Source organism: Calonectris borealis, chromosome 3 (assembly GCF_964195595.1).
Source record: "Calonectris borealis chromosome 3, bCalBor7.hap1.2, whole genome shotgun sequence".
Taxonomy (NCBI): Eukaryota; Metazoa; Chordata; class Aves; order Procellariiformes; family Procellariidae; genus Calonectris; species Calonectris borealis.
In genome coordinates, this window is record NC_134314.1 from 73,519,033 (window position 1) to 73,543,961 (window position 24,929).

The window sequence follows — 24,929 nt, forward strand, 5'->3', positions numbered from 1 at the left end:
CCTCACCGAGAAAAGGGCTTATTAGAAAGCATTTATCATTTTCCTGATTTATCTAATTAGGAACTATTCATCATTTTCCGAAGACTAGGCATAGCTCCCTAAGGAACTGTATTTAATTTCTAGCTTTACTCTAGCACAATAATAAACGTACCTGCAAGTGGGATTGAATTCCACTATCCTTACCTAGTCTAATAGACCCTTACTCTGCAAGCAGACCCCCTGACTCCAAACAGACATACAGGGCAAAAAAACAAAGGTGCAAGACAACATAAGCGAAGATGAAAGGATTTCACCTTTGCAAAACCAATCTTCATTCTTATTTAAAGACGTGTGCTTTTATAATGCAATAGGCTTGATACACATCGGTATCAAACCAATGACTATCAAATCCATACTTCATCAAGTAAATAAAATGCGATAGAGAACGCTTCAGTGGGCAACACATCTTCTGCGAGGCAGAAGCGCTTGGCAGCGTGGGAGACGTGGAGAGCATCCCCGGCTCTCCTGGGGCAGCGTGGCACACAGGCCTCCAGCTGCAGCATCCGTTTCTGAGACCTCAGCGCAGAAGAGCTCTTCCCAGAACTTCAACCCTCATGCCTAACTTCATTACTGTCACATTTGGGTCCGTAAGCCTTTTAAAGTACAATCCTGTTTCCTCCTCTGTCTTACACTCACGTAAATCACATTTTATAAGCACATCAGAAGATTCTGGGCTGGGAAGTAAATCACATGGTGAGGAACCATCACAGAAAACAACATAAAAATTGCCCATTGGGATACAAACAACGCATCTCCCCTGTTCCCCGCAGTGTATTCAAGCATACTGAGAAGGGCTTGCCTTAAATATGTACCAGAAGATTCATGGTCAAGACCTGAATTTTGAGATTCAAGGCTCTGAGCTGAAGCTAACCAGCCCCCCATTCTCAATGCTATGATTATTACTAAGAAATCCACTGGTGGCGCAGTAAAATTGGCACATGCAATGTGTCCCTCCTATCATCCCAACTGTTGTTTTTTTTAACATGAATTAAAAATTGAATTAAAATGAATTAAAAGGTTTATTGTGCTCTTACTATAGACACCACCAGAGATGTTTTCAGGGATACGTATTTTCAGTTTTCATAAGAACCTGTAGAGACCTGCAATGAATTCATAAATTGCTTGGATTTAAAAAAATTGGAAATACTGCTCTGACAATACTTTAAATTATGTCCAAGCCAGCTTCCACTTGATTAATGGATTAATTAGAAGGCAGAAAAACTTATGTAAGATTTAAAAATCATGAGTATTACCGAACAAAGAGCTGTTCCTCCTTTCTTGCTCCTACACAAAGGTGAAGGGACATTAACTCACAATAAAGAAACTTGTTGTTTCTTTGCAAGAATAATGAATACAGTGAATATGGAAAATATTCCCTGAGATAAATAAATATCAATACCCAATCCAGAAGCGTAACAGGGACCTCCTTGTCCTTCTGAAAGCAATATTTGATTAATATGGCCGGAGAAACATCCATACAATAAAAGCAACATAAAATCATGTGGAAAATCCTGCAGCTTTAACAAGTGAACAGCTTATATTTAGTCAAAACGAGATTTTTAGTATTCCTTTTTAGGCAAAGCTGCTGTAGGATTACTGAAACAACCGGGACGGCACTAATCTAAACTATCGAGTGTCAATTCCCTTCGAATTTGATTTGTGGAAGGAATGCAAAAGGATGAGAGAGAAAAATCTTCCCCCCTCCTCATTGATGCACTCAAGGTTTAAGATAAAGGTCAGGTATGCTTTCATAGGAACCTACAGTTTTTCGCCACACGACAGCACACATTTCACATTCCTGACATCAGAAGCACCACGTTTACTCTGTGGTAAAAGCACTGCCCCTTTCCAGTCTCCGTTTACCACCACTGCTGTGATCCGCATTACAGCTGCTGGAGGGTCCTGATGCATTTGCAGCACCTGCTCGCCTTTCCTATTTTAATGTATTCATAATTTGTGAAATAAATCACCAGCCACCATCCATCCCCTCAGAGGAGATTTTACTTGATGATAATTATGCAGCTCTATGAGATGTAAAATCACAGTTTTTAACCAAGAAGTGGGGCGAAAGAAAGGTCAGTCTGAGGTGTGCTAGTCATTACAAAACTTAAACACAGCTGAAGGAAGCTGCTCTTCGGTTGCTCACGGGACTTACAGGAATTTCTGTTTTTCTGAGCACGAAAAGCTAAGGTGAAATTTCATTATTCTAGGCGGTGTTATTTGTTAGCCCAAGCAACATTAATGCTACATTTCTCAGTAAGAGCATGTTTTCCCAGCAGGATGCAGATCTTTCAGGGCAGAAAGTTTTTTATGTGAGACACAAAATCGCAGGGTGACAGATGACAGCCTTGCTCATTTAAATCACTGGAGGAGCCTTGTAAAAAAAATATTCAAACACAGCAGAGAGAGATACAGAAAGAAAGAAACAGAGCTACTTTGATCATACCCCTCCACAATAAAGAAAGGGGAATTTCATTTTATTCCTCAGCTCCTGGGCTACAATCCACACTGCTCACGTCCCGCTGGGCTTCTGTCTCCAGCAGGACAGAGGGACGCCTGGGAACCAGCCCTGGGGCTGCAAGTAACAACAGAAATGATCTTTCTTTTTAATAGTACTATATTTTTCTATTGTTACAATTTTGGCTGAAATGGTAAATTGGTAATGTCTACTTCCTCCTTCTGTAAAATTGACTTTCACATAAAAATCACAATGTGCCCTAATCTATTAATCTGTCAATGAGCCAGACTACTGATCTATCAGAAATATATCAAAGGTGTGTTATTAATATATTTTTTTTAAGTTAATAACAAATGAGCTGTTTTATTTGCCATAGCGCGTTCAAACATGTCATAAGAGGAAGTTGGCAAATGATTAAAAATATTTCAAGGATAAAAAACTCCTTTGGGAATTTTAACGCTATCACAAAAAGAGCAAACTTTAAAGTATTTTTTGTAGAACAATAAACAATTTACTTAAGTTAATGTCTTTAACTCAATGCAAATACTGTACCATATACAAAAAGATGTGACCTTAGATTTGAGAGTTTGATTTTTTTTCACCCTAATATAAAATCCTAAGAGTGCTGGGGGAACTAATAACTTTTTTTTTGTCCAGCAGAAGGAACACCTAAGTTTTCTAAAAAAAGAAATAATTCTTGGGCTTTAAAGCATTCCCTATTTCTTGATCCTCAGTGTCTCAACCAAAAATTACAGAAACACCAGATTCTGCCATGGGTGTACGGCAATTCTTAGTACCCCTAACAATTTAAAATGAGGAATCATAACTCAAATACATACATGCCTTGCAAATATTTTTCCATTAATCATCCATTAATTTATAGGAAGCCATAAAACTGGCCTTTCTCTCACAATCAAAATGAAAAATACGACATGTTGTCTTTCCATGCCCTGCCCTTGTGGGATACTGCAACTTCTGTGAAACCAGAGACCCTGCTTACAGCCCAGACATGGTGCATGCTCTTTACTTAAGTCTGAGGGTTGCAGATGTGAAGTTGAGGTGTGTCATGAAGGCTACAGAGGAAGCAGCGACCTAAATAAATACCTTTCAAGTTTCCATAAAAGGAAATGAAATAAAATGATGTGGAAAACCAGTGAGTGAGCCCAGTCTATGGCGACCTCTCCTGCTTACAATGCCGTTCTTCATATGCCACTACGGTCAGCCGCGCAGTCTAGTCCTCACCGTGGCCAGCCAAGGAAAATTCTTCTGCTCTGCTGAGAGCCCCCAGGAATCCTCTCGCGGCTTGTAAAATGTTTTCTCACATACTTGCTCGGTGTTTTTTAAGAGGTCAAACTGACCGTTACATCCTAAGGACAACGTTGCATCATATGAACTAAATACAACCATGCTGAAAAAAAAAATCCACTGCTTTCTCTGACCCCAGCTAGGGAGCTCTGGGTGGCTGTAGAGTGATGGGGACATGACGGCTCAGAAAAGGGCTTGCGAGTATAAATAAGAAATGAAAGAAGGAAAAGCACGACTTCCTACTTTGTAAGGCTGCAGAAAGACATTGAAAAGTCAAGGTACAGTTGGCATGAAGGTTTTCAAATATAAATGTAACATGACTTCCTAAACCTTATCTAGGAGCACAAATTATTTACATATTTTTATGGAAAATAAACTATAATGCAACACATTTTTAACCCTAATTAGAGAGGTTTTTACTTCATCGGGTGATATTTAATGTTTCCATTCCACCTCAATCAAGTAGTTGGATAACTAGAGCCACACAGCAGCAAGATGACCTGTTTCTTTCAAATTCTGGAGGTGTTTGGTACTTGTTCGTGCATGTATGCTGACAGCACTGGCAGCAGATTGCTGTGAGGTGGGCAGGTGCTGGGCATCACTTCCCAAACCAGCACTGCCAACACAGCCCAAGCCAAATGTTCCCCAGCCCATGCTATTGTGGTCCCAAGCCCCTCTGAGGAGGGCTGCCAGGTGGGGTGGATTGTGCCAAACTGGGTGGGATAATGGTCCTCTGGAGACAACAGCAAGCTGGACAGGTCTACTGGGACACCAGTGGCAGGCTGCAGAGTGAGCTGCAGATGGCAGAGCTGATCTAGCTAACCAAAATGTGGGTTTTTGTCCCCAGATGCCCCCCTGCACCAGCTGCGATGGCACCGTCACTCCTGTGCAGGCTCTGCCAGCTCAAAAAGCAACAGAAACCCTTTTCTTTCCCTCCATTGTCTTCTGGTCTTCCAGCAGAAGAGTGAAAAACACGGGGCTTGCTCATGGAAATGCGGCACCGCCACACTCCAGCTGTGCAGGGCACGTCCCCCTTGGAGTGACACAGGCCACATTTAATGACTTCAGTCGCCCTGTTCATTTCTTTTAGTCATTTTGCCACCACAGCCATTGCAACAACTGGGAAACAGTCACCAGAGCACGTGGCCATTTCACCCTGGCACTGCCTGTCCCCTATACCCAAATACTGCCACTGCCACAAGAGGCACCCATGCTCCCAGCATCTTCGTCTGTGGCACTGTGAAATCCATGGATGCCAGGGACTTCTCTTGTCTTTTTAGCTACCTGGCAGATCTTGGGTAGTTACTGACGAGACAGCAGAGGTGGGCCTCGCATTTCATCCTGAAGAGGAGCGACAAGGATCTCAACTGGTGCGAAAGAGAAAACTACATCTACCAGAGACATCCCGCAAGGCCAATCCTCTGGTGGGTCCATACAACAGATTTAGATCTGCCCTGTGAAGACAGATGCTACAACAGATAGAAGCCAGCGACAGGGTTTTGGGGACTGAGCACAAAACAGGGAAGTGCCTGGGGTGCCCGAACAGCTTGGGCTGTGCTCCCCAAAGATGACCTCTTCTAGCTGGCTTTGCCATGACTTTCCTGCTTAAAGCCAAGAGGTATGCTGCTTTACCTTCGATGAACACTACATTTGAAAGCTGAGCTGAGGTTTGCATTTTAAAACTAGTTTTCGTCACAGAAAATATTCCTTTCAACTCTTTCTCGCTTGGCATATCTGTTTTTGAAGAGATACGCTTCTGAATGCTTTTGTACAGCTCCTGAAAGGCCGCACAGACATTTCACACTTTTGCAGGTATTCAAGCTCCTTTCCTGCACATATTTGTCAGGACTTGAAATATGCTTTTTAAAATAAAATAAATCCTTGATCTCTGAAATTCCCAGAAAACCCTCATTATTATTTCTTCAACGAACTGCTCTTTGCCTTCAGCTAAATCATGTATTTGACAAAAAGTAGCAGCAAAAGCAACTAGAGAATGAAGAGAAGAAAAGATGCTTCTCATCACCCATACACTCAACATCCAGGTCCAGCGCACCACTAGAGGAGAGAGTGTAACAGCCTACGCAGGAGATCAGAAGAATATCCTTTAGAAAGTCACACGGACTCCTAGCAGCAGTGTTGGACGAGCAGTTGGACGAGCAAAAGCACCCCGTGGAGCCAGCTCATTTGATTCAAGCTGCTGTCTTCCAGCATCTTATTTAAAGGTTAGTTCAAAACAGAAGCTGTCCTGTAAAACAAAGCAATGTGCTCTTATAAATGTGTTGAGTTTTTTTCCCCCAAATAATTTTTCACATCTTATTATCTGGAAACAGACTCTCTTCCCTTCCCCTCTTTTCACATGCTTCCTGCAACCAACACTTCTGTGGGCAAACAATTCGTCAACCACTTGCTTTGAGACATGGCGGTGTTTACCTACAAGCTACAATGTCTCTCTCTTGCAGATGATTGGCTTTCACACAGGCAAACAGAAGTCCCGGGGACCGAGAGGCGGTGGCAGCACGCTGACAGTAGCCAGGGGCTACCAAGGCCAACCTGGTGTCTTGCAGAAAGCACCCGGGGCATCCCTGGGAAACAATGAGGACAACTGTGAGGACTGGACCCTGGTATGTTTTCCCGATTATTCACTGGGCTATTTTTGAAAGGACTCTTACGAAAAGTTACCACATACACATTTGTTCTGGGGAAACAGCAGACAGCTACCGACGAAGGCAATGTTTAAGTGCCCACACATCAGCTCTTCTCCACATCAGCCTTTCCATCTAGCTAGGCTACTGCAAGCCAAAAGGCTTCAAAGGCATTTTTTCCCTCTCTGAGAGCGAGTTCCTCTCTGGCATTACTGGTCTGGGTAGTAAGTCATACCAATACGTTGGCTTGAAGCCAGTCAACCACATATACAAGAAAAAATGTATTAAAAAAGTGGGGAATATAAAGGGTCCCTGCTTTGAAAATCTTTCTTTAAAGAAAAATGCACTTTAGAAACTTGAAAAAAACCCTAGTTCTCCAATGTTTAATCTAAATAAAATTAAAGGAAAAGAAGCATTTTTGTTCATTCTCTAGCATGGCACTCTCTCTCATGAGCAGGACTGCTACACTTTCCTCTTCTGAGTCTACAGCTCAGAGACCTGATGGATGGAGAGGACAGGCCAGACAGCTCTCCTTCCCTCCAGGCAGGGGGAAGTCCACCAGCCATCTTGAGAAAGGGTGCAGGGAGCTGCCTGCAAGTGCTTTTAGTTGAGAAAATAGAATTGCAAAGTATTTCTGGTACTTGTGATAAAACCTTGGAAAGCCTGGAAATAGGGTTTTTTCTTCAGTTTCATCTCTAGGGAATGCGTTTTCACCAATTAACATGTTTAGATTGAAACTGAACTTACCTCTGTACCCAAAACAGGATCCAAACTTAAAGGTTTGAGTAGGTATGTCTGCTGTTCTCTATATGTAGTATGACTGCTTTTCTCACAGACAAAAATGGCTTTAACCTAGACAACACGTATGGCTTTAATCTAGACAACTCGCTGCCCCGTTTCTTTGGGGTGTGCAAAGCATACCACCACACTGCACCACTGAGCAGCAGCAATGCCGTAACTCCTCACAGCTTTCTGCTAAGCCTTCTTCCCCTATGGTTACAAGGACAGCTTACAGACTTATACTAAATATTTGTATTTCACATGCTCCAGGGCAGCACATTAATGCTACATTTGAGAGAGGGGATGGGAAGCTTACAGAACCCTTGGCAACTACTGATGACTTGAGATCAAACCTAAATATCAGCAGAGATAGTATAATAAGGAATATATACATCTTCTGTTCCTCTCCTCAAAGCTTGATACTTTTTCTGAGTAACTGCATCAGTAGGCTAGACATTTATACTTGCACGTTAATGAAACTTCATTTTGTTTTATAGTATGAGATATTTTTTCTTTAATTAAAAAAGCCTGTAGAGTACAATTATTCAAGAGAAAATTCTATTATGAAAATATGGAGAAAAAGATAAAAGTATTTTCAAATGTTAGGATATGAAGACTGGTTCAGTTAAGTCTTCTTTCAATTGTGCTCTAATGAGGAAACTGGACTTTTTAAAGCTAGCCTAGGGTAGCCTATGGCTTGATTAGATTCAATTTGTGCTCTCTTTATATCAGCATAGATTTCCTTGATTTTTTTTTTGTTTTCTTTGAATTGACTTTCCACTTTTTTTCTGGCAAAATACATGTTTTTCATTTTTTCCCCCAGACCACATAAGCAAATAGGCTGCCAAGTTTAATTCCCATTTTTTTCTTTTTGACGGACTCTTTTAGCTGGACTAATTTGCCTGGCTTTTCTGCCAACAATGTATTCAGCTCTTCTTCCTGGCATCTTAGCAAGTGAAGCAGTAGCTAACAAAACAGTGTCTTCTGTTAACCATCTACATTTTCATTTAGTGCAGGCATAAATTATTCATTCATATACAAACTTTTGCTGGCATTAACATAGCAGAAATGATGAACTATACCCACAAGGCTACTATTTAGATGTGACAAACATTAAACACATTTGCGGATCCCAATTTTTTAACTTACAATGATGTACAACATCAAGAAAACACATAGGTGGATATATTTCTCTCTTCTCTGTTATCACAAATTGTTATTAGTAATTTGTCAAAGACCAGTTTTACCAATTAGAATGGAATTACTTCATAGTTGTAAGTAGGCACCTTCTCATTCTTTCTTTTCCATCACTTTTGTGTTTTTCACCTTGAACTATTTTAGTACAGGAAATACATGAAAAACATAGAAAGAAATTATGCCAAAAAAAAGGAAAGGGCCTGCCAGCTGGAAGAAGTGTATAAGCATTAAATAACCATCCTGTTACAGAGGGCACAGATCCAGGGAAGACCAAAAATACAGACCATTATACTGCAATCAAGAATGAATCCCAGTGGCAACTAACAGCAGGGAGACAGTACATCTGTTAATTCTGTTTACTAACACCTCTTCATAAAAGAACCTGGAAAATTAGTCTGCTCAGATGATAACCCTTAATAAAGTCGATTAGGGATGGCATATATTCAATCTGCAAATGCTGAGCAGGAAATACCCCCCACCTGAAGGATTTCTCAGCCCTCTCTAATGCAGCGCTGCTGGATCCTAGCCAACAGATGCCTGCGAGAAAAGCAGTGAGTCAACAGATACATCCAACAACTTACGCTTACAAAAGGTAGTTCTGGAGCACAGATAAAGTTATTCTTCGACAGATGACAGCATCAGCCTGGAGCTGACTACGAGGCTGAAGTCAGTGGGCTGGAAGTGGACAGAGATGCAGCCAGGTGGGTGAGGGTGCTCCTAGCAGGCTGGTCTCACCACACCTGGTGATGCAGCGCAGTCCTGGCTGCTGCCCATCCCAGCAAAACAGGCTGCTACAGAAGATCCAGGGCATGAAGCATTTTAGTCCATCCTTTGCTAAGGGAGAACCAAGTTTATCTAACCTACGGTTGCCATTTGTCCAATCTGTTCATAAAAATGTTCATACTCGCTCTAATTTGTATCAGTGCTTTATTGCTCCCACTGTGAGAAAACCTTTACTAGTATCTGATACGAAAACACCTTAATGTAATTTAAGGAAACTCCTTTTTGTCTTAATCTTGATGAAGACAAGGAATAACTGCAGGACATCTGCTCGTAGCACGGTTTTATCCATCTGAAGATTTACATTTCCCTACAGTACTTCCTTTTTAAGACTGTCTTCTGGACTCTCTTCAATTTCTTAGAAGTCCTAAACCAGAACACTTTTTAACTTAGGCTTTTTCAGCTCCAAGTAAAGCAGAAAAGACCCTGCCGGTGCCTTATGTAAGTTCTCATCCGAACAAGAGAGTGTCATGGAGGGAATTAAGGAATAATTTCATGTCTCTGGCTTTTGGAACCCAGCATCTTCTGTTTGACTTGAAATGCTGGATCCCAGAAACCATTTGTGCTACACATTTTTCAAAAACCAAATTGGAGAAGATACAGAGGAAATCATCGTATAACACCGCAGATAATCACCTCTCTAATACACCACTCTGTTAATGTTAAAAGCCTTGCTGTCCAGCCAAACACATTATAATATTAAGACTCAGTGTGTCCTGGATTGAGAGCAAGTCCTGCTCACAACTGAGCAGAGATATGCATTACAGATTGCTCAGAATGAAAAATAGTGTCATGAAAAATACCATAGGAGATTTGGGATGCTTTCACATACAGAAAAGGGCCGTCTAGAGTGGGTGTAAGTCAGGAAAAAAATAGTCTCAAACTGAAGTGACAGTCAAAGATGCTTTAGAAAAATGGATAAAATGAATAGAAGATTGCCAGAACCAGGTAGTATTAGACGACACTATAATGAAGAACACAACCAGCAAGGGGAAGAATCAACGTCAGCAGAGAAAGCTGTGCCTCTCCAACTTCCAACAGGTCTTTGATTCAGTCACTAAGGATGTGATAAATGCAGTCCTGCGTTCCTAAATTCTCAGGGGGGAAAAAAGGTAGAGGAGAGGCTGATAAAGGACAGGAGGCTAAGCTCAGGAATAAAATGGCTAGTTTTCTTAGTGAAATGAGACTCTGAGTAAGGTCACATAGCCTCTGTGCTGAGACATCTCTTGTGCATAACAAAGAAGGGTTAACAGTGAACTAGCAAATTTTTCAGGGAATATTAATGACAGTAGATAAGAAATCTGACCTCAAGGAGTTCTAGAAGGACCCTATAATGCTGATTAGGCAATAAAATGCTAGAAAAAATTCAGTGCTGGTAAATGCATAGGTCCTTGCAACAGCATACTCTGGATGACAAAGGTGTAACTGGGTTTAAGATAAAACCCCAAAAGAATTTAAAAAAAAGGAAAATAAAAAAGATATATTCATAGAAGAAAGGTCTATTAAGGGCTATTAAACACAGATATGGAAGCAATGTCTGGCTTGGGAAATTGGTAAGCTGAAGAACGTCAGAAGCTGGGAGGACACTGGAAGGGAAGCAACCCTTTAGCCTCTCCCCAGCTTGTATTATCCTCCCCAGCTGGGCTGGATGGCGCTCATGTCTCAAGAAGGGCTTAATGCAGAAAGTTCACACCTTTACATATGACACAACGTCATTTGCACAGATATCACAGGATTTAAATGTTTCAAAATATTGCTTTCTTGCTATAATATAGGAAAGCCTACCTTAATAACAAGACATTTCTGTAGTTCACATTTTTCTCACATCTTCTTTCCCAGGTCAAATGTTCTCACTCCTTTAAAGCTTGACTGCATGCACAGAAATTATGCTCACCAGATTCTAGCCCAAACCTCAAAAACACATACACTAACAGAAACACATTTAAGTTCCATGAATGCCACAACATCTTGAAGGTAGCATTACAGTGTTTTCACAGGCCCACAAAAAATAGTTTTAACAATACAAAAGTTTAAAAGAGGCTTATTAAAACAAGTATCAGAGTTCTGATTGTTAAAGATGTTATCAGAGACAAGCAATTCATGAACCAAAAGGAAATTAATTTCATTGGCAGTGAGCATTAAATATTATTGCTCTCATACATCCCACCAAGACAGAGGTAAAACAAACAAGAGAGACCATTCCACTTGCATATATTTTTACAGAACTTCATGTGACAAGAACTAGGGAGGAAAATGCTTACTTTCGTCAATATAAATCTTCAAAATAAAAGAGTATATACACGGAGAAGGGAAGATACGTCACAATAAATCTAAAAAAATTATTGAAGGCTTCGGTAAAGCAGTATTTATTTTAATTATTAAGCTTCTCTCATCTGCAGATGTAGCAAAATTTTCACTAAAGAAAATGAACACTGGCTAGCTGATGCATCTTAGAAGTTTTATTTCAACATATTGCTCAGTTATAGCTTAGACTATCTGCTGTCGTGAATTCCAGTGATACAATTCCTTTTCACTGATGTTAAAGGGCAAGGGATTGTATCCAACAGCTCGTGATGTGCACCTGAAATAATCCAGTCACACCAAGTACACTGCTTAGCAAAAAAGAAAAAGAAACCTGCTGCTGACCTCTCCATTAAAAAAGAGAAAATAGATGATGACCATCATACAGTACAGGTTATAAATTTCCTTGGTTTTGCCCATTTTTTTAAGTTAGATGATAAATCTTCAAAGCACAGTACTGACTTTTGAGAAAAAATAACCGGCTTCCTCATAGCAGCAAGGTCTAAACGTCTTTTATGTCCCCTTGACCTACTACATTTGTGGTGGCACTTTACCACAAGCCTCTTTAATGGTGAGAAAAAAGCTAGAAGTGCAAGCTGTGCGGTAATTCTGCTTTCTTATCAGCCTTCTGCCCAGCGTTGACTGACTTTGAATCTCTCCCTTCATCTTTCAGGGCTGAAATGCAAAAGGAGCTGCAGAGCAGAGAAGAAAACCATACAGCTTCTGCATGCTGCTGCTGCAGCTGGGGCTGGTTTCTGCTCTGCTGCCCCTATCTAATTTCCCTAGCTTTAATCTTCCCCCTGCTGAACAGCTCTAATGCTTTGCTGGAAGATTACTAATACTTTGCATCACTTGTAGCACTGCCATTCTGAATAGCAGCCACAAAATGGAACAAACATACTGATTTCACTTTTCCAGTTTGACAAGACTATCACTGTATTGACAACTCCAAGTATTTAAAAACTCCTAAAATTACAAGGTTCAGAGGCATAATTAATGTTCCTATCTGTCTCTTTTTTTATTTTTTGAACCTTGAGTCATCTGCTGAAGTTCTTTTCTACAATTATGATAAACAAAACCATGCCTCCCTCCCCATTCGGAAACCCAGAATCTCTCAATCCCCTCATCTCAGGTGCTATGGCTTCAAAAAGCACAGCAAGTAACAAGATCAACTGTAAAATCATGGAGGTTAATAACTCTGCTAGAAGGAGGGGAAAAGTGTAAAATCGGCTTTTTTTCCTTCCTGTTTATCAAAGACATCATCTCTTTGGACTACATTCTGAAGAAATTTTGGGTTTTTTTTTTTTTCCCTTTAACCATTGACGAGCACTTTAGCTTTGTTTTTTCCTTTTAAAGAGAACAGAAAATTAATTTCTAAAAAAAAAATCTCATTTAGCAATCCATATTCACCACGGAAAGTTTCCTATTTGCCACCAGTTAGTGGATTTTTCCCCAAGAAAAAGGAAATTACTCTTGACAAGCTCAGTTATGAATAGTGGCTGGCTTTGCTTGGATCAGAGTTCATAGGAAAAAGTTGTGTTCAAGGTAACCTGACTAGACTGTGTTTCAATAATTCACGGAGCACTAGGCAGCTTTGCTGAAACAATGGTAGTCCATTTTCCAGAGTCTGTAACTTTTCCAGAGTCTGTAACAACAAATAATCAGCTGAATACCCTTTGTTAAGTTTTTTGGTGGGGTTTTTTGTTTGTTTCTATGTATAGCAACTATAGATATAGGAGCTCTGAAAATACTAGTCAACAACGACAAAAAATAAAAGAATATTTAGAATAAAAATCAGAAAAAGTGAACGCTGCTTTTACTTCAAAGGAGAATTTCCCTACCTCGAAACGGTTCATGGACAACATATTTTCTCAACTCTCATGGAAGGTCTACTGTTTATTCTGAAAGATGGAATTACCTTTTCATTCAAGTCAGGCCCCCCCGCCCCCATGTTAGCTCACTAGCATGCAACATCATCAGCCAATTGGCGAGGGATGCGTGTATTTTTAAATAAGGTTATCTGACTTTAAAAAGGCATCTTAAGAAAAAAAAAAAAGTATTTGAAACAGTTGACACCTGTCTCTTGTTTTCTCTCACTTCTTTCTTCAAAAAAGAGGCAGAATTATAAGAAAGACCAAAAAGAGTTCCTGGCAGCAATATCCTTCCTTACTTGACTGACTATAAGGAAACAATGGCCAAATGCCCCAAACTCAATGTCAACAAACACAGGTTTGCAGCTTGTCACAATCTGTTCCCTCAGGTTTTTTTCTGGCAACAACATCTCACCAGTTATGAACAACTACTTTTATTTTTTCTTCTGAATTCAGGCAAAATCCATCACAAAACAGCTGAAGGAATCAGGGTGTGCATAGCTTTCTGAAGGACTCTCAGTGACCATCAGTGTCCTTCGGATGCCTGGCTTTATTTCCGTTGGGTTTCCATTTCATTAAGGTGCCGAGATGCCTTAGAGCATGTGGTTTGAATCAGTCCTCATATCAGGGCACAGAAGCCATTAGTCTTCCCAAAGCTACTGCACTAAGCAACAAAACTTGCCAACTGCTCTTCTGATTGCAATTGCTTATCGGTCTGGCAAAGAAGCCAACCCATCTCCTCGCTGTCTGAAGTCCCTGATCCTTTCATATTCCTTTGGGAAAAAATGAGAAGGGAGGACACCGAAGATGGTCTGGAGCCTCCATGCTAAAAGTTCATTTAACTGAAGCTATTAGTGTGCTGATAACCTCGTAGCACAACTTATACTCTTGGGGAAGAAAAAAACCAAAACAAAAAACATCTGCAGCAATATCCTTTCTGCCAAGATGGAAAATCTGATTTCTGGAATATCTGACACCTGAAGGGCACTCCTGTGGGAAAGCACACCCACCACTGGCCAGGCAGAGCCAGGCAACCGGAGAGAACATCCCAATCCAGTTGCCAACAAAAACCTATGGCGTTTGGTTGTTGTTTTGTAGAAACACAAATGTGTATTTCTACTTCACAGGAACATACTGAAGCAACAGACCAAAACTAGACAGCCAACACCTGTTTTTTGGGAAAACTATTCCCCAGTTCAGATCTGTTCATTCTGTAATGAGACAGAAACAAAAACTAAATTCACACCTCTGTGCTTCATTTTCACTATCGTGAAATAAAGGAAAGGTTCTTTTCCTTTATTTGTGTGTGTTTAGTGGATCAAGAATTATAGTCGCTTTTATTTTCAAATGAAAATAAAAAAGAGACACTACTCAGCATGCAATGCGTTGTGTTCACAATATTGTGAATGCAAGACCCTTACAATTTAAATATCTTTCTTTATGTTTACTTACTACTAACACTACATAGTCTTCATTCAACAAAGGAGGATGCTGATACTTGACAAGGCAGAGGAACCGATGCATGTCCTTCTCCACTCATGAGAGAGACAGAAAGGGCTGATCACAGCAGTGCACAGGGAGGTGCGTCATGCACAGGGAAGCACTCCCTGTCCTGACAGCTTCCAGTGTGATACTCAGGGTAGAGACTGACTGCTCTGAAATAGGAAGTGTCCCTCTGAGAGGACAACTGAGTCTGAACAGTGGCCACAGATGCCCTCAAATCTCATATGATAAGATTTTTATTGTTGAATCGGACATTCCTGCTGTGATTGTTGACATTAGTCCTTTTAATTCAAGTAGCCTTTCTTTTTTTTGTCCCTTCCCCCATTTAACTAGAAAGACCTGAACAAATAGCAACACCATCCCAAGAAAACATTGTGATCCCTGCACTGAGGACTTGGATTTGAGACTTCTCCCATTCTTGCCAGCAGCTCCCCCTCTTCCCTCCTCCATCCAGTCCTCCAGCTCCTTCTTGTTCTTCTTGGTCCTAAGTTCACATGATATCCTGATTTGAAAGATTACATTGTCAAACTAAGCACCATCTTTTCTGTGGCGCTCCAAGCTGTTCTTTATTGAGAAGTCAAACCTTAAAGCCACGGTCTGACATTGTCCAAAGAGACAGTACTGGATAGGGGTTTCCCCAGCAGAAGATCTATTGGTCACAGGTACTAGGATTTTCATTTAGCCAGACAGACAACAATACATCAGCTTTAGCATCTGAAAAACCTTGGCAGTGACTTTTCAGCACCAGTACGGGTGCGTGCTGAGGCAGCTGAGACACTGTGCAGTCGCTGGGAAAGGCAACGAGGCAAGAAGCTGTGGAGGCTCAGCAGGCTCTGCCCGGTGGGCTGGCTGGGAAGCGCCTGCCACCCCCCCTGCATGGACATGCACCTCAGCTGCGTCCCAAGAGACATCCAGGCACCCTGCATGCACCCTAGCTCCAGGGACGTGAGCCTCGGTGCTGACCAGAGAGGAGCACTCTGTGCTCCAAGAGGCCCTGGAGTCCATGTGAGCTGGCACTAGGACCAGGCACATGATTTCACTCTGCAGCCTAGAATAAACCCTAGAGACTTCAGAAGATCTACAAGAAATAGGATAAACTAAGTTTTCAGTATGTCTGGGCACTGAATGTCCCTTTTTTCTGCAACATGCCGCATCTCCACTTGCATGTGGTTTCAACATAAACTACTTCAGAGTCTTAAAAATACAGAATTCACAAGTGTGATCCAGTCATTCTGCAGTTGACAGAAGAATCCACACCACCACCAAAACTTACAGCACAGAATAATATTTTGTTGATGACAAACATCTAAAGCCCAGGACAAACTTGGATGTTTTTATGAAAACATCGCTATCTCTCACCGCATGAGCCACGCACCACGGCCAGGCAGTTCTCCAAACCCCACCACCCTGAATTCTCCCTGCCATCCACCACCTGAGAGCTTCAGCTTCACTTTAGCAAATAAGTTTTAGAGATCAGGACTTCAGTTTATTTCACTTCGCTGGCAGTGCTGACAGCCAGAAAACTTATGTATAAACCACAAAAAGGAAAAAGGAAAGAGAGTGACAGACAAGAAATAAAATGGGCTAATAAATTCAGTTTTATTCTCACAGATTGTCAGTTCCTGCAGGTTTTGGCACCTACAGAGTGAAGTGAATATCTGACTGCTTGAAATTACATTATCACGCCACAGCTTGAACACGTTCAATATATTGGCAGTAAGGGGAGGGCTACCTCTCTCTGCCCTTCGTCTGTTAAGAGGACTGAAAGGTTCTGCAGCTTCCTTCCCCACCACACTGCCAGTGAAACAGTTTTCATTTAAGGTGGTTAGACCATAAAGCAACCAGGAAAAGGAAACAGGTCTACTCCTAGCAAGGAGACAGTCCTTTTTGGCGCCCAATGTGGGGCTCGAAGGGTTGAGATAACGATAGATCTGACCGAAGTGTGTTAAGGCAAAATTGTTATAAGCATTCATTATATTGATTGGTCACAATGTTGATGTATTGGCTGTCAAAGTTGTGGGGCTGGGTCTCAATGTTGGGTCATGTAATACCTTGCTTGCAGTATGTGTTCCCTTTTGTGCTGTTTATCATTATTCAGAACTGGGCCAAGATTATTATTTTGCTGCTGTTTTACGAGATGATAAAATCATTGGTCGTAAGTCTAATCTGGTATCTGTACTCGGTACTGCCGTCATTTCTGTACCTCGGGAACCACCAAAAGGACTGTTGTGGTTTAACCTGGCAGGCAGCCAAATACCACGCAGCCGCTCACTCACTCCCCCCGCCCCACCAGTGGGATGGGGAGAGAATCGGAAGGCTAAGAGTGAGAAAAACTCATGGGTTGAGATAAAGACAGTTTAATAGAACAGAAAAGAGAAAATAATAATAATAATAATGATAGAATATACAAAATGAGTGATGCACAATGCAACTGCTCACCACCCGCGCTGACTGATAACCAAGTAGCGATCGGTACTTCCTGGATCACGTCTACCGTTCATATACTGAGCATGATGTCACATGGTATGGAATACCCCATTAGCCAGCTGGGCTGGCTGTCCCGATTATGTTCCCTCCCATCTTGTGTACCTCGCTCAGTCAGTAGGAATGGGAGCTGTCCTTGGACTAGCAGGGTACTTAGCAACAACCGAAAACATCAGTGTGTTATCAACATTCTCCTCATGCTAAATCCAAAACACAGCACTAGGAAAAAATTTAACCCTATCCCAGCCAAAACCAGGACATCTCTTTAGATGTGTCTTCCTGTTGCTTTCACATTAACAAAATATATGTGTCGTGGTTTAACCTGGCAGGCAATCAAATACCACACAGCCGCTCACTCACTCCCCCCCACCCCAGCAGGACGGGGAGAGAATCAGAAGGGTAAGAGTGAGAAAAACTCGTGGGTTGAGATAAAGACAGTTTAATAGAACAGAAAAAAGGGAAAATAATAATGATAAAATATACAAAATGAGTGATGCACAATGCAATTGCTCACCACCCGTGCTGACTGATAACCAAGTAGCGATCGGTCCTTCCTGGATCACACCTACCATTCATATACTGAGCATGACGTCACATGGTATGGAACACCCCATTAGCCAGCTGGGCTGGCTGTCCTGATTATGTTCCCTCCCACCTAGCTCAGTCAGTAGGCACGGGAGCTGTCCTTGGACTAGGAGGGCACTTAGCAACAACTGAAAACATCAGTGTGTTATCAACATTCTCCTCATACTAAATCCAAAACACAGCACTAGGAAGAAATTTAACCCTATCCCAGCCAAAACCAGGACAGTATCCACCCCTTATTCTATACCATTTACGTCGTGCTTAGGTCTCACATTTTTTTAATACATTTCAATTAACCACCACTATCTTTCTTTTTATATATACACACATATATATATACACGCACAGATATCATTCCCTTGGTCTATGGACTATCCCTCTAAAATGTCCACTGAGTTCATTTAGTCCATGACTTTGGGCTCCATCTGTCATAACAGTCTTTCAGGGCCAAAGAGATGGTGTGTGGTGTTGGGCCGTTGCATCCTGAAGCCAGTTCTCATTTCGGTACTGCTGTGCTCGTCCAGTTCTATCATCGTTGCACTTTGCTCGGTTTCATCGGAGTTAGTTCATTCTTCATTAACCTGGGTGATTTTCACTGCTATACCATTCATAGAATCATAGAATCATACAGGTTGGAAAAGACCTCTAAGATCATCGTGTCCAACCGTCAACCCAACACCACCATGCCCACTACACCATGTCCCTAAGGGCCTCATCTACACGTCTTTTAAATACCTCCAGGGATGGTGACTCAACCACTTCCCTGGGCAGCCTGTTCCAAGGCCTGACCACTCTTTCAGTAAAGAAATTTTTCCTAATATCGAATCTAAACCTCCCTTGGCGCAACTTGAGGCCATTTCCTCTTGTCCTATCGCTAGTTACTTGGGAGAAGAGACCAACACCCACCTCACTACAACCTCCTTTCAGGTAGTTGTAGAGCGCGATGAGGTCTCCCCTCAGCCTCCTCTTCTCCAGGCTAAACAACCCCAGTTCCCTCAGCTGCTCCTCATAAGACTTGTGCTCCAGGCCCTTCACCAGCTTCGTTGCCCTCCTCTGGACACGCTCCAGCACCTCCATGTCCTTCTTGTAGTGAGGGGCCCAAAACTGAACACAGGATTCGAGGTGCGGCCTCACCAGTGCCGAGTACAGGGGCACGATCACCTCCCTGCTCCTGCTGGCCACACTGTTTCTGATACAGGCCAGGATGCCGTTGGCCTTCTTGGCCACCTGAGCACACTGCCGGCTCATGTTCAGCCGGCTGTCAACCAGCACCCCCAGGTCCTTTTCCTCTGGGCAGCTTTCCAGCCACTCTTCCCCAAGCCTGTAGCGTTGCCTGGGGTTGTTGTGGCCCAAGTGCAGGACCCGGCACTTGGCCTTGTTGAATCTCATACAGTTGGCCTTGGCCCATCGATCCAGCCTGTCCAGGTCCCTCTGCAGAGCCTTCCTACCCTCCAGCAGATCAACACTCCCGCCCAGCTTGGTGTCGTCTGCAAACTTACTGAGGGAGCACTCGATCCCCTCGTCCAGATCATTGATGAAGATATTGAACAGGACCGGCCCCAGTACTGAGCCCTGGGGAACACCGCTCGTGACCGGCCGCCAACTGGATTTAACTCCGTTCACCACAACTCTCTGGGCTCGGCCGTCCAGCCAGTTTTTTACCCAGCGAAGAGTGCACCTGTCTAGGCCGTGAGCCGCCAGCTTCTCTAGGAGAATGCTGTGGGAGACAGTGTCAAAGGCCTTACTGAAGTCCAAGTAGACCACATCCACTGCCTTTCCCTCATCCACTAGGCGGGTCACCTGCTCATAGAAGGAGATCAGGTTGGTCAGGCAGGACCTGCCTTCCATGAACCCGTGCTGGCTGGGCCTGATCCCCTGGTTGTCCCGCACATGGCTCGTGAGCGCCCTCAAAATGAACCGCTCCATGATCTTCCCCGGCACCGAGGTCAGGCTGACCAGTCTGTAGTTCCCCGGATCCTCCTTCCGGCCCTTCTTGTAGATGGGAGTCACATTGGCGAGCCTCCAGTCGTCCAGGACCTCCCCAGTTAACCAGGACTGCTGGTAAATGACGGAGAGCGGCTCGGCAAGCTCTTCCGCCAGCTCCCTCAGTACCCTCGGGTGGATCCCATCCGGCCCCATAGACTTGTGAACGTCCAGGTGGCACAGCAGGTCATGAACTTCATCCTCTTGAATTATGGGGGGTTTATCCTGCTCGTCGTCCCTGTCTTCCAGCTCAGGGGGCTGAGTACCCTGAGGATAACCACTCTGACTACTAAAGACTGAGGCAAAGTAGGCGTTGAGTACCTCAGCCTTTTCCTCGTCCTTGGTGGCAACGTTCCCCCCCGCATCCAATAGAGGATGGAGATTCTCCTTGGCTCTCCTTTTGTCATTAACATACTTATAAAAGCATTTTTTGTTGTCTCTCACGACAGTGGCCAGGTTGAGTTCTAGCCGGGCTTTTGCCTTTCTAATTTCCTCTCTGCACGACCTAACGCGATCCCTGTACTCTTCCTGAGTTGCCTGACCCTTCCTCCACAAGTGATAAACTCTCCTTTTTTCCCTGAGTCCCAGCCAGAGCTCCCCGTTCAGCCAGGCCGGTCGCCTTCCCTGCCCGTTCTTCTTGCGGCACATGGGGACAGCCCGCTCCTGCGCCTTTAAGGCTTCCTTCTTGAAGAATGTCCAGCCTTCCTGGACCCCTTTGCCCTTCAGGACTGTCTCCCAAGGGACCCTCTCGACCAGTGTCCTGAGCAGGCCAAAGTCCGCCCGCCGGAAGTCCATGGTAGCGGTTTTGCTGGACCCCCTCTTTACTTCACCAAGTATCGAAAATTCTACCATTTCATGGTCGCTAAGCCCAAGCCGGCCTCCGGTTGATAGCAACCATAGAAATAATGATATACAATATCATGTAACAGTTGACATCAAAATTCAGTTCATTGGCTATTTTTACCCAAAATCAAATCCCCTTGAGGTACACACCGGACCTCCCCATCCTTTCGCATCACCCACCAGGTGCACCCAGGTCCTTGAGCAAAAGCAATCCCACGGATGGGTTTTCCTTTGCCAGAGGCAGGAGTAACCCAGACTGTCTTCCCCAGCATATTTCTTATGTGCACAACAGGGACTTTATCTCCATCTACAGTACGTAAGAGTCGTGACTGGGCAGGGCCAGCTCGATTGGCAGATCCCCTGGTATTGACTAACCAGGTGGCTTTTGCTAAATGTGTGTCCCAATGCTTGAATGTCCCACCACCCATTGCCCTCAGTGTTGTCTTTAGCAGCTCGTTGTATCGTTCGATTTTCCCAGAGGCTGGTGCATGGTAGGGGATGTGATAGACCCACTCAATGCCATGCTCTTTGGCCCAGGTGTCTATGAGGGTGTTTCGGAAATGAGTCCCGTTGTCTGACTCAATTCTTTCTGGGGTGCCATGTCGCCATAGGACTTGCTTTTCAAGGCCCAGGATGGTGTTCCGGGCAGTGGCATGGGGCACAGGGTATGTTTCCAGCCATCCGGTGGTTGTTTCCACCATGGTGAGCACATAGCGCTTACCGTGGCGGGTTTGTGGGAGCGTGATATAATCAATCTGCCAGGCCTCCCCATATTTATATTTCAACCATCGTCCTCCATACCAAAGAGGCTTTACTCGCTTGGCTTGTTTGATTGTAGCGCACGTTTCACATTCGTGGATAACCTGTGCAATAGCGTCCATGGTTAAGTCCACCCCTCGATCACGAGCCCATCTATATGTTGCATCTCTTCCTTGATGGCCTGACGCGTCATGGGCCCACCGAGCTATAAATAATTCACCCTTATGTTGCCAGTCCAAATCCACCTGAGACACTTCAATCTTAGCAGCCTGGTCCACCTGCTGGTTGTTTTGATGTTCTTCAGTGGCCCAACTCTTGGGTACGGGAGCATCTACGTGACGTACTTTTACAGTCAGGTTCTCTACCCAGGCAGCAATATCTTGCCACAACGTGGCAGCCCAGATGGGTTTACCTCTGCGCTGCCAGTTGTTCTGCTTCCACTGCTGCAACCACCCCCACAGGGCATTTGCCACCATCCATGAGTCAGTATAGAGATAAAGTACTGGCCATTTTTCTCGTTCAGCGATGTCCAAGGCCAGCTGGATGGCTTTCACCTCTGCAAACTGCCTCGATTCACCTTCTCCTTCAGCAGTTTCTGCAACTTGGCGTATAGGACTCCATACAGCAGCTTTCCACCTTCGATGTTTTCCCACAAGGCGACAGGACCCATCAGTGAACAGGGCATATTGCTTCTCGTTTTCTGGTAGTTTATTATACAGTGGGGCCTCTTCAGCACATGTCACCTCCTCCTCTGGGGATATTCCAAAATCTTTGCCTTCTGGCCAGTTCGTGATCACCTCCAAGATTCCTGGGCGACTGGGGTTTCCTATTCGGGCCCGTTGTGTGATCAGTGCGACCCACTTACTCCACGTAGCATCGGTTGCATGATATGTAGAGGGGACGCTCCCTTTGAACATCCAGCCCAGCATCGGCAGTCGGGGTGCCAGGAGGAGCTGTGCATCGGTACCAACCACTTCCGAAGCAGCTCGAATCCCTTCATATGCTGCCAATATCTCCTTCTCAGTTGGAGTGTAGCGGGCCTCGGATCCTCTGTATCCCCGACTCCAGAACCCTAAGGGTCGACCTCGAGTCTCCCCTGGTGCTTTCTGCCAGAGGCTCCAGGTAGGGCCATTCTCCCCGGCTGCGGTGTAGAGCACATTCTTCACATCTTGTCCTGCCCGGACTGGCCCAAGGGCTACTGACTGAACTATCTCCTGTTTAATTTGTTCAAAGGCTTGTCGCTGCTCAGGGCCCCATTTGAAGTCGTTCTTCCTGGTCACGTAATAGAGAGGGCTTACAATCTGACTGTAATTGGGAATATGCATTCTCCAAAAACCCACAACGCCTAAGAAAGCTTGTGTTTCCTTTTTGATAGTTGGTGGGGACATGGCTGTTATTTTGTTGATCATATCCGTTGGGATCTGACGACGTCCATCTTGCCATTTTATTCCTAAAAACTGGATCTCCTGTGCAGGTCCCTTGACCTTACTTTGTTTTATGGCAAAACCAGCTTTCAGAAGGATTTGAATTATTTTCTTCCCTTTCTCAAAAACTTCTTCTGCTGTGCTGCCCCACACGATGATGTCGTCAATGTACTGCAGGTGTTCCGGAGCCTCACCCTGTTCCAGTGCGGTGTGGATCAGGCCATGGCAAATGGTAGGGCTGTGTTTCCACCCCTGGGGCAGTCGGTTCCAGGTGTACTGGACACCCCTCCAAGTGAAAGCAAACTGTGGCCTGCACTCTGCTGCCAAAGGGATGGAGAAGAATGCATTAGCAATGTCAATTGTGGCGTACCACTTGGCTGCCTTCGACTCCAGTTCGTATTGAAGCTTTAGCATGTCCGGCACGGCAGCACTCAGTGGCGGCATGACTTCGTTCAGGCCACGGTAGTCTACTGTTAGTCTCCACTCTCCATTAGACTTTCGCACTGGCCATATGGGACTGTTGAAGGGTGAGCGAGTCTTGCTGATCACTCCTTGGCTCTCCAGTCGACGAATCAGCTCATGGATGGGGATCAGGGAGTCTCGGTTGGTGCGGTATTGCCGCCGGTGCACTGTTGTGGTAGCAATTGGTACCTGCTGTTCTTCAACCCTCAGCAACCCCACAACAGAAGGGTCCTCCGAGAGACCAGGCAAGGTGGACAGCTGTTTAATTTCCTCCGTCTCCAGGGCAGCTATACCAAAAGCCCACCGATACCCTTTTGGGTCCTTGAAATACCCTCTCCTGAGATAGTCTATGCCAAGGATGCACGGAGCCTCTGGGCCAGTCACAATGGGGTGCTTCTGCCACTCATTCCCGGTCAGGCTCACTTCGGCCTCCAATACAGTTAACTCTTGGGATCCCCCTGTCACTCCAGAAATACAAATGGGTTCTGTCCCTTTATAGTTTGATGGCATCAGGGTACACTGTGCACCAGTGTCTACTAGAGCCTTATACTCCTGTGGGTCTGATGTGCCAGGCCACTGAATCCACACAGTCCAGGAAACCCGGTTGTCCCTTTCCTCCACCTGGCTGGAGGCAGGGCCCCTCTAGTTCTGGTCATAGTACCCATCTCTCACTTCTTGCAAACGTGAGTCAAGAATTTCTTCATTGCAATTACAATCCAAAGTAAGATCAGCCCTTCTACTCTGTCTGGGGAACTGTTCACTAGAAACTGGACCGTCGTGAGACAGGTTTTTCCTGACAACTGGAGCAGCATTTTTCCTGGGAGCACCCCCTTGTGTGATTGTTTTTCCTTGCAACTCACGTACACGTGCCTCTAGGATGAAGGCAGGTTTTCCATCCCACTGCCTCATGTCCTCTCCGTGGTCACGCAGGTAAAACCACAGGGTGCCTCGTGGTGTGTACTTTCTATATCCTCTCTCTTGAGGAGAAAAACGCTGACTCCTAATGGCTGAGATACTGGTCCGTACAGGTGGAGAATAGGACATATCCTCTTTGAATTGCTGGAACTCCCGGGACAGTTTCTCCACAGCCGAGACAAGGGAGGAGGAGATAGTTTCTTCAAAATCCCAAAGTCTGCTAAGACATCCACCGTTGGTGCTTCTTCCTCTGCCCAGGACAGTACTGCCAACGAACTGGCATACGACGCTGGTGCACTCCGTACCAACTTCCGCCACATGGGTCGGGTGCACTGGACGTCATCTGGATCTTTGGGTGTTCGGATGTCGTCCAGGTCACTATAAACCAGCTCCAGCACGCCTAGTTCTCTCAGGTACTGGATACCTCTCTCCATAGTGGTCCATTTGCCTAGGCGATATATAACATCTTCCTTGAAGGGATACCTTTCCTTCACGCCTGACAGCAGTCGCCTCCAGAGGCTGAGGACCTGTGTCCCTTTTCCAATTGCTTTGTCAATACCCGCTTCCCTAGCAAGGGATCCCAGCTGTTTGGCTTCTT

At 44.3% G+C, this 24,929-nt stretch overlaps 1 protein-coding gene across 2 annotated transcripts in view; it reads right to left on the reverse strand.

Annotated features, from left to right (window-relative positions):
* UST (uronyl 2-sulfotransferase) overlaps positions 1-24,929 on the reverse strand; it is a 180,029-nt gene that overhangs the window by 36,535 nt on the left and 118,565 nt on the right. The gene's annotated exons all lie outside the window — the stretch shown is intronic.